At 39.5% G+C, this 16,907-nt stretch overlaps 1 protein-coding gene and 1 pseudogene across 1 annotated transcript in view; one reads left to right on the top strand and one right to left on the bottom strand.

The window, feature by feature from the left end:
* The window catches only part of LOC141060482 (uncharacterized), a 37,448-nt pseudogene extending 21,680 nt beyond the window's left edge, over positions 1-15,768 (top strand).
* Positions 1-16,907, bottom strand: part of LOC141060494 (uncharacterized) — a 561,818-nt gene that overhangs the window by 454,038 nt on the left and 90,873 nt on the right. The gene's annotated exons all lie outside the window — the stretch shown is intronic.

Genomic DNA, 16,907 nt, shown 5'->3' with positions numbered 1-16,907 from the left:
TGTACAGACTAAAAACAAACCTTTTCAGTGAATGAGAAGATGAAGGCGCTCATTAAGAGAGAGTGGAAAAGACCTGAGAGGAAATATTTCTTCAAGGAGGGTGAGACAGTTCTATGGGATAAAGCACCAAAAATAGATGTGCTGATGGCCAAGTTGCCTAAAAAATCTACCTTTTTCTTTGAGGACAAGGGGACACTTTAAAATCCTTTAGATCCTCAGCAGGAGCTCTAAAAGCCAGCTATCTTAGCGAATTGTACAGCCAAGTCTGTAATTGTCTGGCTATACCAATTGGATAGTCACCTAAGGGATAAAATGGCAAGAGAAAATATCCTAGCCACTATTCCATGAATGCAGGGAACAACTACATTCAGAGGGAATACATCCGTGTTTTCTGTGAGATTGGCGGCTAGGTCAGCAGTTCTCGCCAACCCAGTCTGAAGAGCTCTGTGGCTTAAATACTGGCCGGGTGATATCCATTCAAAGTCCTAACTACATAGTTCCATCTCATGTAAATTAAAGTGTTTGGTCCTGTGGTTGATGGTATCTTAGACATGGCTGGAGACAGCAAGAAATGGTTTCATAATTGGTCCAAACTTTCATACAGGAGGTCCTCTCGAAAGACAAGATAAACGATTTTAGCAGAAATGGCAGCTCCTGTTTTGGAGCAGAACACTCTTCTAATACCATAGTTGAACGATTTTCTGATCATGGGCAAAATAATCAAACCCCACGGCTCCAACTTAGCAAATGTCAGAACCACCTTGATGAATCTATTTTGGCTTCTGAACCAGAAGAAGTCGAGGCTAGCTCTATTGAGAGACCAGATCTTTGTAATCCTTCTCTTAGACTCAGTAAACTAATGCTGTTTTCTTCCAAAGGAAAATATAGAAATGGTGTCGGTCCAAGTTCTTAAGGCAATAACAATCCTACCATGACTCTCAGGAAGGCCATGTCATTGTAAGGGTTTCTTATATTTTGTATTCAACCAGTTCTATCGGCTCAGTTGCACACCAAAAAGCGAGACAGCTTGACAAACGAAAATGCTATGAAAGGTTGTTTAGAAGAAAGGCTCACTCTTTCCACGGCTGCAGTCAAGTCTCTCCATTGGTGGTTAAGCATAGAAAATCTATCAATTGAAAATCTATCCCCGAGCGTCATAACCACAGATGTAAGCTCAAGAGGATGGGGGAGCACATTCAGAAGACCATCTGGTCTTGGATGGTTGGTTATGGGTCCACCAACCTTAAAGAGCTACTGGTGGTGAAATATGCGGTGGAGAAGATACTTTCCTTGATACAGAGTTAGCATGTGCGTATCGTATTGGAAAACAGAGTAACAGTAGCATATATCAGTCATCAGGGAAGAACTTGATCCGATTCTATAATGATGGTAATCAAACAAATCTTTCACATTTCGGAAGCCCATCTCTCTTCATTAACAGCAGTACTCATAAAAGGAAAACAATACAGCAAAGCAACTTTTTAAGCTGCACTCGGTTGAGGTAAGGAGAATGGGGCCTGATTGCACAAGTTTTCCAGCAGCACCTATTCTTGAGTGAAAGAAAAAGACATAATTATTTATCGGTTATAGGATTTTCAAGAATTCCTGACAGCACCCTTATATCCCCCCATCACGGATAATGATTATGCACTAGTTGAATTTTTGGTGTGAAGTTCATGTAGTGTAGAAGGTAACACATGGCAATGATGGTATTTACGGCTGTATATAACTGTTAATGGAGGTCCTCTTATACTCTGTAACCCAGCTGATGTGGGGGAGAGGATCTTCCCTTTTACCATGAAGGTTTCCTGTCCTTGATGGGCGGACTCCCTCTCTCATGGGTTCTGGAATGGGTTCTTTCCATGAAGCGTGAAAATTTTTGTGCAGAAGTTGTAAAACCTATAACCAACTAATGAAATCTATATTAGTGATGAGCGATCGCGCTCGGGTGTCTTGTAATCTGAGCATGTTTGGATGTTATTATTGAGCACTTCCGAGATATCTGGATATGCTCGAGTCCTAACAAACAGGCAATCCCAACATATGTTGCAGCTGTCTTAACAGGTGCGAATCATGCAGCTTCAGGGACTCAAACATATTATTTGAGCACTCCCGAGATACTGGGATAACTCCTGAGCATGTTCAGCTAACATGGTATCCAAGCACATTCACTCATCACTAATCTATATATATCTGTTATCAATGTAATTGAAAATACCAGATGTGATCTGATTGTGTTGGTTAAAGAACTGGCAAAGGGATACGCTTTCCAAATTTAAACTCTGCAACATTCCCTTTAAAGGAAGACCTTTCTTTGGCCCCGTGATTGATCCGGTACTGGAAAGGTCTTCCTTTAAAGGGAATGTTGCAGAACAAATCATTCAAACCAAAGAGAAAGTTTTGTCCCTCTGGAAATAGAAATCGTGAATACCAGGGTAAAGGTAAATCTGGTCACTAGAACTACCATAAGGCCCGGATCACATATGCGAGTGTGATGCAAGAAATTCGCATCAACACCCGGTGCTGCTGCCGGCCTAAAGATGGTACTAGAGGTTGGAATTTTAATCCCAATCTCTAGAATTTTGAAAAATCAGAGTTAACTCCTTCCCACAAGAAAGAGTTTCTGAGGGTTTTTCTAGACACAAATAAACAATCCTCATTTCCTGCAAGAGAAAAAGATGTCCATTCACCAAAAGCTCCTGTCCTTCCGAAGCAAAACTCGCTGTTCTATAAGAGAAACTACTTCCATCCTAAGCCTGATGTCATCCTGCATTCCTTCAGTTGCCTGCACTCAGTTCAATTCTTGCCCATCACAATGAAGATCCTCTCAGCCTGCAATTGGCTCAGCTACAGTTGTGCTCAAAAGTTTACATACCCCGGCAGAATTTTTACTTTCTTGGCCTTTTTTCAAAGAATATGAATGATAATACCAAAACTTTTTCTCAGCTCATCGTTAGTAGTGGGGTGAAACCATTTATTGTCAAACTACTGTGTTATCTCTTTTGAAATCATAATGACATCCCAAAACATTCAAATGACCCTGATCAAAAATTTACATATCCTGGTGATTTTGGCCTGATAACAAGCACAGAAGTTGACATAAATGTGTTTGAATGTCTACTAAAGGTAACATCCTCATCTGTGACCTGTTTGCTTGTAATCAGTGTATGTGCATAAAAGCTAAGTGAGTTTCTGGGATCCTGACAGACTCTTGCATCTTACATCCAGCCACTGACATTTCTGGATTGTGAGTCATGGGGAAAGCAAAAGAATTGTCAATGGATCTATGGGAAAAGGTAGATGAACTGTATAAAACAGGAAAGGGATACAAAAAATATCCAAGGAATTGATAATGCCAGTCACCAGCGTTCAAACTGTGATTAACAGATGGAAAATCAGGGGCTCTGTAAAAACAAAACCTTGGTCAGGTAGACAAACAAAAATTTTACCCACAACTGCCAGGAAAATTGTTCGGGTTGCAAAGAAAAACACACAAATAACATCAGCTGAAACAGTGGACTCTCTGAAAACTAGCGGTGTGGCTGTTTCAAGTCGCACAATAAGGACGCACTTGAAAAATGGGCTGCATGGTCGAGTCGCCAGAAGAAAGCCATTACTGCACCAATGCCACAAAAGTATCTCACCTACAATATGCAAAACAGCACAGAGACAAGCCTCAAAACTTCTGGAACAAGGTAATTTGGAGTTATGAAACCAAAATTAAACTTTTTGACCACAACCATAAACGTTAAATTTGGAGAGCGGCAACAAGACCTATGATGAAAGGAACACCATTCCTACTGTAAAGCACGAAGGTGGGTCGTTGATGTTTTGGGGATATGTGAGCTACAAAGGCCCAGGAAACTTGGTCAAAGTTGAAAGAAAGATGAATGCAGCATGTTATCAGCAAATACTGGAGGCAAATTTGCAATCATCAGCCCGGAAGCTGCGCATGTGACCTACTTGGAAGTTCCAACATGACAATGATCCAAAACACAAGGCCAAGTCGACCTGTCATTGGCTGCAGCAGAACAAAGTGATGGTTCTGGAGTGGCCATCTCATTCTCCTGACCTCAATATCATTGAGCCACTCTGGGGAGATCTCAAGCCTGCAGTTCATGCTAGACAGCCCCGGAATTTACAGGAACCGGAGGCTTTTTGAAAAGGAATGGGCAGCTTTACGATCTGAGAAAATAACCTCATCCACAACTACCACAAAAGACTTCAAGATGCCATTGATTTTAGAGGGGGGCAATACACGCTATTGAGAAATGGGGTATGTAAACTTTTGATCAGGGTCATTTGGATGTTTGGAGTTGTCATTATAATTTAAAAAGATAAACACAGTAGTTTGGCAATAAATGGCTTCACCAAACCACTAGCCATGAGTGGAGAAAAAGTTTTGGTGTTATCATTCATATTTTCTGAAAAAAGGCAAAGAAAGCAAAAATTCTGGCGGGATATGTAAACTTTTGAGCACAACTGTATCTCTAAACAAAAAATTAATCTTCCTTATCCTGTAAAAAATCAATGAACTGGTGGCTCTCTATGAAAAACCTAGAGAGGAGTTCATCTGAATCCAAGACCTGTAACACTCTGACTGCACTAAGAGCTCAAACTACAAAGATGGAAGCCCTTGGATGTCTAAAATTGTACTTGAACAACTCTACAACAGTATCCTTCCTAAAATATCAAGGGGGCATTCAGCACAAAATGCTTCAGAAGCTTTCCAGCAGCATCTTTCAAATCATTCATAATCTTCTGGCATTGTTGACGTTCGCTTGACAGGGAAAGAGAACTTGATAATAGAATTGTTCAGTCGCTTCATGCTGACGAAAGGTCACTGAGTCAACAACTATTTTTCGAGCAGGTGTCTAAATGGGGTCTTCCAGAAATAGACCGGTTTGCATTAAGAAACAACCGGGACAACCGAGTGGCAGTGGATGCTTTAGCGCAAAATTGGACAGTCCACCTTGCTTATGCCTTCCCTCCAATTTCATTTGTATTGAAAGTCCGTCAGAAGATATGGCTATTCAATGTTGGATACATCATTTTTTTTAAAGCAGTTTCAAGACTTAAGGGCATGTCACACTAAGAGATATCGCTAGCAATATCGCTATAACTAGTGACGTTATTGCGATATTGCTAGCGATATCTCTGTGTCTGATACTTACCTACGACCGGCTCCCCCACTGGTTATCGCTGATCGCGCGAGAACGTTCAGGACTGTTTCTCGTCGTCAGCTTCCTGCAGCGCTTCCTGCTGTGACGACGAGCGACGCGTGGAGCCAGGCGGGAGGACGCAGGATCGCCTGGTGTGACAGGTAAGTAGCGATCCCCGTCCCCAGCGATGTCGCTAGTGAGATCTGCCTATGTGGCAGCTCACTAGCGACCACTTAGCGATGTACCAGCGATCCTGACCGCGTCATATCGCTGGTCGGGATCGCTGGTACATCGCTAAGTGTGACAGCACCTTTAGACCAAGGTTTCGGAACTATTCACCACCTGGTTCTTAACATGGTTTTTATGGGGTTATCTAAACTGCTCCTTGAGCCTCAGCAGGAGGCGTCCATCAGGTTTACAAAACTGAACATGAGGTTCTTAGTTCTAACATTCTGCTCACCTCCCAGTGAGTCCATGACCTTAGAGGTGTGGCCCAGTGTGCCAATCACCACCATAGCGGCAGTACACCAGCAGGGTGGGCCGCCTGGTGCCCCACAGTTCCCATCCGGCAAAGCTGAGCTCTCATGATTCCTTTCTACACCAACCGACAGCACCTCGGCAATAATAGCCACCACACAGCACCAAGAACAAGTGAATGAAGCTAAAAAAAAGTCATCTTCCACATGTTCTCAGACTGTCATCTGAGAAAAGAAGTAGGCTGAACTCCTCTTTCAGTTTGCTGCTAAGTAAAAATAAGATAAAACAAACGAAAAAACCGAGAACAATGTCCAATAATAGAGATTTTTTATTTTATTAGACATCCAACAAAAATGTATATATGTTTAAAATTAATAATAAGGGGAGGCCAATGCCAAAATAAAGGCACAGCCTGGGGACAGCAATAGTCACTCAATTAAATGCACCTGCAATAATATCACACAATGTAAAGTGAAAACAAAAAAAAAAAAAAAAAAAATATATATATATATATATACCGGTGTGTGTATATATATATATATATACACTCACTGGCCACTTTATTAGGTACACCTGTCCAACTGTGTGTTAAGACTTAATTTCTAATCAGCCAATCACATGGCGGCAACTCAGTGCATTTAGGCATGTAGACATGGTCAAGACAATCTCCTGCAGTTCAAACTGAGCATCAGTATGGGGAAGAAAGGTGATTTGAGTGCCTTTGAACGTGGCATGATTGTTGGTGCCAGAAGGGCTGGTCTGAGAATTTCAGAAACTGCTGATCTACTGGGATTTTCACGCACAACCATCTCTAGGGTTTACAGAGAATGGTCCGAAAAAGAAAAAAAATCCAGTGAGCGGCAGTTCTGTGGCCGGAAATGCCATGTTGATGCCAGAGGTCAGAGGAGAATGGGCAGACTGGTTCGAGCTGATAGAAAGGCAACAGTGACTCAAATTGCCACCCGTTACAACCAAGGTAGGCAGAAGAGCATCTCTGAACGCACAGTGCGTCGAACTTTGAGGCAGATGGGCTACAGCAGCAGAAGACCACACTGGGTACCACTCCTCTCAGCTAAGAACAGGAAACTGAGGCTACAATTTGCACAAGCTCATCGAAATTGGACAGTAGAAGATTGGAAAAACGTTGCCTGGTCTGATGAGTCTCGATTTCTGCTGTGACATTCGGATGGTAGGGTCAGAATTTGGCGTAAACAACATGAAAGCATGGATCCATCCTGCCTTGTATCAACGGTTCAGGCTGGTGGTGGTGGTGTCATGGTGTGGGGAATTTTTTCTGGGCACTCTTTGGGCCCCTTGGTACCAATTGAGCATCGTTGCAACGCCACAGCCTACCTGAGTATTGTTGCTGACCATGTCCATCCCTTTATGACCACAATGTACCCAACATCTGATGGCTACTTTCAGCAGGATAATGCGCCATGTCATAAAGCTCGAATCATCTCAGATTGGTTTCTTGAACATGACAATGAGTTTACTGTACTCAAATGGCCTCCTCAGTCACCAGATCTCAATCCAATAGAGCATCTTTGGGATGTGGTGGAACGGGAGATTCGCATCAGGGATGTGCAGCCGACAAATCTGCGCCAACTGTGTGATGCCATCATGTCAATATGGTCCAAAATCTCTGAGGAATGCTTCCAGCACCTTGTTGAATCTCTGCCACGAAGAATTGAGGCAGTTCTGAAGGCAAAAGGGGGTCCAACCCCTTACTAGCATGGTGTACCTAATAAAGTGGCCAGTGAGTGTATATATATATATATATATATATATATAAGCATATATAAAAAATGCTGGTGCTAATATAATATATTTAAGTGCAAACAACATATAATAAGTGCAGGCAAGAAAAACTGTGTAAAAAATGTGTGTGTGTATATATATATATATATATATATATATATATATATATATAAACAAAAATACTAAGATAAATATGTTACCACAAATAAAGTGCAATGTGCCACTGTGATGTAAACAGAAAACGTGTGCAAAAAAATTTCACATATATGTGAAAGCACAAACAGAGTGCTGAAATAATTGATAATAAATAAGCTGCCACAAATAAAGTGCAATGTGCCGCAATAATGTAATAAATCAGCGCTTATAGCATAAAATAATGAACAAAAATTCACAAAAATTGTGGACAGTGTAGATACCTTTCAGCTGCTTCTGTCCCCAGGATGTGCCAGCCCCGACGCGCATTTCGGCGTACCCCGTGACGAAGGTACGCCGAAACGCGCGTCGGGGCTGGCACATCCTGGTGACAGAAGCAGCTGAAAGGTATCTACACTGTCCACAATTTTTGTGAATTTTTGTTCATTATTTTATGCTATAAGCGCTGATTTATTACATTATTGCGGCACATTGCACTTTATTTGTGGCAGCTTATTTATTATCAGTTATTTCAGCACTCTGTGCTTTCACATATATGTGAAATTTTTTTGCACACGTTTTCTGTTTACATCACTGTGGCACATTGCACTTTATTTGTGGTAACATATTTATCTTAGTATTTTTGTTTTTATATATATATATATATATATATATATATATATATATATATACATTTTTTACACAGTTTTTCTTGCCTGCACTTATTATATGTTGTTTGCACTTAAATATATTATATTAGCACCAGCATTTTTTATATATGCTTATATATATATATATATATATATATATATATATATATATATATATATATATATATATATATATATATATATATAATATTATTTTTTTGTTTTCACTTTACATTGTGTGATATTATTGCAGGTGCATTTAATTGACTATTGCTGTCCCCAGGCTGTGCCTTTATTTTGGCATTGGCCTCCCCTTATTATTAATTTTAAACATATATACATATATACATTTTTGTTGGATATCTAATAAAATAAAAAATCTCTATTATTGGACATTGTTCTCGGTTTTTTCGTTTGTTTTATCTTATTTGCCCGAGTTGTCTCTTTACAGTTTATTCCATGGGTGCATAATTTCGATTATTAGGTGATTTTATATTGCACTTTCCTTGAGTTATTTTATTTTATGCTAAGTAAAAATGCCTGGGCCAAATGGGTGGAGTGCTGGTTCAAATAGAGAGGACGGAAGTTTTTGTTTTATCTAAAGATTGATTTTAACCGCTATCAAGACATTGTCTTACCAATTTTTTGTACCATTCCCAAAACTATTAAAGACAAGGAATTCTACACTCTTGATGTCAGAAGATCTATCTTGACCTATTGATCACTTTCAAAATTTTGGAGAAAATCTAACAATTTACTTCTAATTTCAAGGTTCAAATAAAAGACAAAAAGCCGCTGCCTCCACTACTGCTGATGGCTTTACTGCTAGTCGTGAATTTCACAAAATTATGGGCGAATCTCTTCCGGAAGGCCTTAAAGTGCAGGACACGAGCACTTTCAGGATCCTGGACTGAGAGGTCTTCAGCATCGATAGAGCAGATTTGCAGAGCCGCTACCTGGTTTTCACCTCACACCTTCCTGAAGCGCTATAAATTAGATATTACTGTTGTCAGGAATTAGTGACCAGTGAAGGAATTAGCGATTGGGGATAAACTCCGAGTACTGATTAGGAAAGAATGGGCAGTCATCAGTCAGGAACTGGCGCAGAAGCTGATATCCAGCTGCCAGGTCCCGAAGGCCAGAAGGCCTGAAAAAGAAGCCCAAGTGAAATGCGCGTCAGAGCGGCAAGAGCAACACCGCAGTTAGTGATGGGTTAGAGCAGCATGGAGATGTGACCTTGTGGCAGTTCAGTCGGGGATAGATATGTATATAAATACCTCACTTGGGGATCTACTGTAACAGTTACATAGTAACATAGTTTTGAAGGCTGAAGGAAGACCTTATGTCCATCTAGTTCAGCCTATTTTTAGTGCAGCTGTTCTGCATTGTTGATCCTGGGGAAGGCAAAAAACCCACAGAGTAGAGGCCAATTTTCTCCATAGGGGAAAAAGTTCCTTCCCCTAAGCTGGGTCAACCATCTACTGTACCTATAATATTATGTTATTCGTAACCTTCTATACTGTTACTCACAAGAAAAGCATCCATTCCTTTCTTAAATTCATTCAGTGAGTTGGCCATCACCACTTCCTCAGGAAGAGAATTCCAGAGCCTCACTGCTCTTACCGTGAAGAACCCTCTTCTATGCTGGTGCAGAAATTGTCTTTCCTCCAAGCGAAGAGAATGCCCCCTTGTTCTTGTCACAGTCCTTGGTACAAACAGTTCATTGGAGAGATCTCTGTATTGCCCTCTGATATACTTGTACATATATATTAGGTCTCCCCTAAGTCTTCTCTTTTCTAGAGTTAATAGACCTAATTTTGATAACCTTTCTGGGTATTGTAGTGAGCCAACTCCATTTATCCTTTTAGTAGCCCGCCTTTGAACCCTTTCAAGTTCAGTAATGTCTTTCTTGAGCACCGGTGTCCAAAATTGCACACAATCCTCCAAGTGTGGTCTGACGAGTGATTAGTACATAGGGAGAATTATGTTTTCATCTCGTGTCCCCAGACCTCTTCTAATGCATCCCATCACCCTATTTGCTTTGGTGGCAGCTGCCTGACACTGGGCACTCCAATTTAGCTTCTTATTGACTAAGATGCCGAAGTCTTTTTCCATGTCTGATTTCCCCAGCAGTTTCCCATTTAGTAAGTAATTGTAGCATCTGTTTCTCCTTCCCATGTGCATAACCTTACACTTATCTGTGTTAAACCTCATTTGCCATTTTTCAGCCCAATTCTCCAATTTACTCAAATCTGTCTGTAGTTGCAAACTGTCCTCCTTTGTGTTAACTACCTTACATAGTTTTGTATCATCTGCAAATACTGATATTTTACTGTGTAAGCCATCCACTAGATCATTAACAAATATATTAAATAGTAGAGGGCCCAATACTGACCCCTGTGGTCCCCCACTAGTAACCCTGGCCCAATCTGAGTATGCACCATTAATAACCACTCTTTGTTTTCTATCACTAAGCCAGCTACCTACCCATCTACACACATTTTCCCCTAGCCCAAGCTTTCTCATCTTACTTACCAATCTTTTATGTGGGACAGTGTCAAATGCTTTAGAGAAGTCGAAATAAATGACATCCAATGATTCTCCTTGGTCCATTTGAGAGCTTACATCCTCATAGAAGCTGATCAGGTTAGTCTGACAGGAGCGATCCTTCATAAATCCATGTTGATATGGAGTTAAACATTTATCAACATTGAGATATTCCATAATGGTATCCCTTAGAAACCCTTCAAACATTTTACCCACAACAGATGTTAAGCTTACCGGCCTATAGTTTCCAGGTTCCCTTTTACACCCCTTTTTGAATATTGGTACTGTGTCTTTGCTGAAGTGACTACTCGGGTTCTATAGAATTTACTATTGCACTGTCACTTTATGGGAGTTTAATATTAAGCTTGTTAATAATAAAATTAATTGATTCTTTTATTAATTGGTGAAATCAGTCAGGAACTGGCGCAGAAGCTGATATCCAGCTGCCAGGGCTCAAAGGGCAGAAGTCCTGAAAAATAGGGGTCAGCCCTGTACACTGTGTGCAGAATTAATAGGCAATTTGTATATTTGAGGATTCATTTTATTGTTACACATCTCCGGTGCTGTCGGTCAGTTAAAAAATTTAATAAACCTGAATATTTCAGAAAGTAAAAGTGCGGTTTTGTCTTTCTTAGCAGAATATCTCTGCGTGCAAAATTATGGGGAAATTAATGAAAAACTAAATTTTCCATCTTATTTATTTTCATCTGCTACATCAAAATGTATAAAATAAGTTTCTAACATTTATAAAAAAAAAAAAATGTGACCAATATAGTAATATGGCGTCAGCTCCTTCACAAGAGGAACAGCTGCCTGGACCGTGAGATGAGCTTTATAACATTCCAGACTTCCCACTCAAAGTGCTCTACACCAATCCCGTCACATCTCTCCCGATCCGCCTGGTAACAGAGACCACCGGAAGATTCTAGAAAGGGGTGTACCACAAGCACACCCCAGAAGGGGTGCGGAATATACCACCAATTAAAATAAGGAGGAACACAATGAATAAATACTTGAAGGGGGAATATTAAGGGGTTAAGGCTGAAAGAATGGAAGCAATAGCATTTAAATAGAGTGAGGCTAAGGAGAACCTTTAACCATGAAGGAAAACAGAAGTGGGGAGTGATATGGTGCCATCACCCCTCCCCCACACTATTGGCTATAAGGGGAGCCTCTTAGTCAATTAATTTTGCCATATAATTCTCAATTGTAATGTCATAAAATGTTGAGGTTATATTACTAAAAAATAATATAATCACTTTTATTCTTTGCAGATGACTGTACCGGAAGGTCAGAGGGACATCCAAAATCTTCACATTTTAATGCAGATGATTGTAATATCATTCAAAGTGTATGCGAGGAGAAGGCCAATATTGAAGATTTACCCTCCACCCCTCATATCCAAAATGTATCATCTGATCCTTTTAAACAGATCCTATCTCCTGATTCAGCAAAGAGTTTAAAGCAAAAGCTTTACAGATTGGATGTTGAATGTCAAAAGGTTCGCAGAGGGGAAAAGCCATATTTATGTTCAGAATGTGGCAAATGTTTTCCCACAAAATCAGGTTTGGTTAGACATCATAAAATTCACACAGGGGAGAAGCCATTTTCATGTCAGGAGTGTGGAAAATGTTTTACCGAAAAAACATCTCTTATTCAACATCAAAGAATTCACACAGGAGAGAAGCCATTTTCGTGTTCAGAATGTGAGAAATGTTTTACTATAAAATCAGGTTTGATTAGACATCAAAGAAGTCACAAAGGGGAAAACTATTCATGCTCAGAATGTGGGAAAAGTTTTGAACAGAAACATTGTCTTATTGGACATCAAAGACTTCACACAGGGGAGAAGCCATTTTCATGTTCAGAATGTGGAAAATGTTTTACCTTGAAGCCAAGTCTGATTAGACATGAAAAAAGCCACACGGAGGAGAAGCCATTTATTTGTTCTGAATGTGAGAAATGTTTTATTATAAAATCAGATCTTGTTGATCATCAGAGAATTCACACAGGGGAGAAGCCATATTCATGTTCAGAATGTGGAAAATGTTTTACCCTGAAGTCAAGTCTGATTAGACATCAAAAAAGCCACGTGGAGGAAAAGCCATTTTCATGTTCAGAATGTGAGAAATGTTTTATTGTAAAATCAGATCTTGTTAATCATCAGAGAAGTCACACAGGAGAGAAGCCATTTTCATGTTCAGAATGTGGAAAATATTTTACTTTAAAATCAGGTTTGATTAGACATCAAAGAAGCCACAAAGGGGAAAAATATTCATGCTCAGAATGTGGGAAAAGTTTTGAACAGAAATATTGTCTTATTGGACATCAAAGAATTCACACAGGGGAGAAGCCATTTTTATGTTCAGAATGTGGAAAATGTTTTACCTTGAAGACAAGTCTGATTAGACATCAAAAAAGCCACACGGGGGAAAAGCCATTTTCATGTTCAGAATGTGAGAAATGTTTTATTGTAAAATCAGATCTTGTTGATCATCAGAGAATTCACACAGGGGAGAAGCCATTTTCATGCTCAACATGCGGACAATGCTTTATCCATAAGTCAGATCTTGTTAGTCATGAACTAATTCACACAGAGGGAAGCCAGCTTCATGTTTAGAATGTGGAAAATCAAGTTTTATTGAACATCAAAGAACCAATGAATGCTGTTGGAGAAAATAGCGCAAATAGGATCTTATCCAAGATAAAAATGACCTGATGCAGTTAGATTGTACTCACCAGATAAAGCCATGGATATGGCTTATAGAAATATTCGCTGCAGCAGATCCACAGGTCCACTGATGGCCAACCCAAGGAAAACATTTTTTGGGTAAGCGTGGATGTACACTGCGCTGTAAATAAATCCACGCTTGCCATCAAAGAACTCACACAGGGTTGAAGCCATTTTTAATTTTTTTACTCGAGAGATTATACAGAGTTTATAGGCAAGAAAGCATGTAATCGCAGCGGATTCTTTCTGTGAAGTAAAACATTTCCCTACCTGTTTAAAAACAGCCTCTGTGATCCCATGCTGTCCTGTCTGTATACTCTGTATTGTTTCCTCCCCTGCCCAGGAGCTGTGGTATGATCAGACCATGTTCCTGCACGGTCAGACACGGCCATTACACAGTGCACAGCAGGGGCACATTTATAAGATTATCTCAGCACAGGAACATTATATTTAACACATTCAATTGTGGAAATTATTTTTATTCCAAGATCTATTGATTAAAATGAACTTTGCTAGATGGAAAACCCCTTTAACCCCTTAATGACAGCCAATATGTCTTTTTACTGACCTGAGATATAAGAGAATAGCATCCCCATACAGGTGACAATCCAGCAGCTGTCGGCTGTACACTGTAGCTGACAACTTGCTGTATCACAAATGATTAGTGTTGGCGCCATCCAGATCTGTTTAACCCCTTAGTTGCTGCTGTCAAAAGTGACTACATCTAACAAATGGTTAATAGATTGTGGGGGCTTCCGCTTTAATCTAATTGAAACACCGAGATCATGATTGTGTGGTCCTGATGTTTACCATAGCAGTTCATGGCCAAATAGCGGCCTTAGAGTCTGCCGGCTGTAGCGGTCACTTCAGAAGTTAGCGACATTTAGGTGGTAAACAATCACTTTTTCATTTCTGCTATACCACATTGCATTAATTCCTGAAAATCACCTGAAGGGTTAATAAACTATATGACAGCAGTTTTCAATGTTGAGGGGTGCTGTTTTTAAATTGGTATCACATTTGGGGCCTTCCAATATATAGGACCCCCAAAGTCACTTCAAACCTGGATAGGTCCCTCAAAAAAATACATTTTGTAAATTTCCTTGAAAAAATGAAAAATTGCTGCTACATTATTAAACCTCCTAAAAGCCTAATAAAATAAATTAGCGTTTTAAAAATGGTGCTGATGTAAAGCAGACATGGGGGAAATGTTATTTATTGTTTTTGTGTGATATGACTATCTGGATTAAAGAGATAATCATTCAACTTTTGAAAATTGCAAGTATTTTACATATTTGTCAAATTTCTGAAACTTTTTATAAATAAACACAAAACTTATCAACCAAAATTTACCATTATCATAAATTATAATGTGCCACGAAAAAACAGTCTCAAAATCAATGGGATTTGTTGAAGCGTTCCAGAGTTATCACCACATAAAAGTGACATTGGTCAGAAGTTAAAAAATTGGCTCCGTCACTAAGGGGTTAAGGTTTATCATTCACGATAATTGTGTAATGTAATAAATAATTTCTCGCTCATTGATTAGGCAATGGAGATGGAGGTCGTTTCCATAAGAAAACCTGTAAACAATGAATAAATGAGCAATTATTTGTATGCAATAATCGTTTGGAAATTTTTGACTGACTTAACCCCTTAGCTACAGAGCCAGTTTGCAGCTTAATGACCAGGCCAATTTTTACAATTCTGACCACTGTCCCTTTATGAGGTTATAACTTTGGAACGCTTTAATGGATCTCACTGATTCTGAGATTGTTTTTTCGTGACATATTGTACTTCATGTTAGTGGTAAAATTTCTTCGATAAGTCTTGTGTTTATTTATGAAAAAAAACGGAAATATGGGGAAAATTTTGCAATTTTAAAACTTTAAATTTTTATGCCCTTAAATCAGAGAGATGTGTCACATAAATTTCTTAATAAATAACATTTCCCACATGTTTACTTTACATCACCACAATTTTGGAAGCAAAATTTTTTTTTTGTTAGGAAGTTATAAGGGATAAAAGTTGACCAGCGACTTCTCATTTTTACAACAAAATTTACAAAACCATTTTTGTTTTAGGGACCACATCATATTTAAAGTCATTTTGAGGGGTGTACATGACAGAAAATACCCAAAAGTGGCACTATTGTAAAAACTAGACCCCTCAAAGTGCTCAAAACCACATTCAAGAAGTTTATTAACCCTTTAAGTGCTTCACAGGAACTAAAGCAATGTGGAAGGAAAAAATTAATATTTAACTTTTTTTTGCAAAAAAATTTACTTCAGAACCAAGTTTTTTTATTTTCACAAGTGTTAAAAGAGAAAATAACCATAAAATTTGTTGTACAATTTCTCCTGAATACGCCGATACCCCATATGTGGGGGTAAACCACTTTTTCAGCACACGGCAGAGCTCGCAAGGGATGGAGCGCCGTTTGACTTTTTCAACGCAGAATTGGCTGGAATTGAGATCGGATGCCATGTTGCGTTCGAAGAGCCCTTAATGTGCCTAAACAGTGGAAACCTCCAACAAGTGACCCCATTTTGGAAACTAGACCCATTAAGGAACTTATCTAGATGTGTGGTGAGCACTTTGAACCTTCAAGTGCTTCAAAGAAGTTTATAACGTAGAGCCGTGAAAATAAGAGATCCATTTTTTTTTCCACAAAAATGATCTTTTCGCCCAAAAATTTTTATTTTTACAAGGGTAGCAGGAGAAATCATACCCGCACAGTTGTTGTGCGAATTGTCCTGAGTACGCTGATACCCCTTATGTGGGGGGGAACCACTGTTTGGGCGCATGGGAGAGCTTGGAAGGGAAGGAATGCCATTTTGGAATGCAGACTTTGATGGAATGGTCTGCGGGCATCATGTTGCGTTTGCAGAGCCCCTGATGGGCCTAAATATTGGAAACCTCCAACATGTGACCCCATTTTGGAAACTAGACCCATTAAGGAACTTATCTAAATGTGTGGTGAGCACTTTGAACCTTCAAGTGCTTCACAGAAGTTTATAAAGTAGAGCCGTGAAAATAAAAAGTCTTTATTTCCACAAAAGTGATTTTTAGACCCAATTTTTAGACCCCCAAAGTTGGTAAATAGTGGAAACCCCTCAATTCTTGCTCCAACTCTAACCCCCAACACACCCCTAATCCCAACCCTAATCCCAATCCTAATTCTAACCCTAATCCTAGTTCGCCCTAACCCTAATTCTAACCCGAGCCCTAACCCTAGCCCAACCCTAACCCTAATGGAAAACTGAAAAAAAAATATTTTCTTTATTTCGTTATGTTGGCCTAACTAAGTGGGTGATAAACGGGGGGATTATGTACTATTTTGTTTATTTTGATCACGATGATAGTTTATCATCGTGATCAAAATGAATGAATGGAATATGCCAGCCGGAGCCTGCAGTTCCCGGCGGGCGCACTGCGCATACGCCC

The sequence above is a fragment of the Dendrobates tinctorius genome, unplaced genomic scaffold (assembly GCF_039654945.1).
Source record: "Dendrobates tinctorius isolate UK_male_01 unplaced genomic scaffold, ASM3965494v1 ptg000237l, whole genome shotgun sequence".
Classification (NCBI taxonomy): Eukaryota; Metazoa; Chordata; class Amphibia; order Anura; family Dendrobatidae; genus Dendrobates; species Dendrobates tinctorius.
Note: the sequence above shows the minus strand (reverse complement) of the source record. Positions and strands in the feature narration are given on the sequence as shown.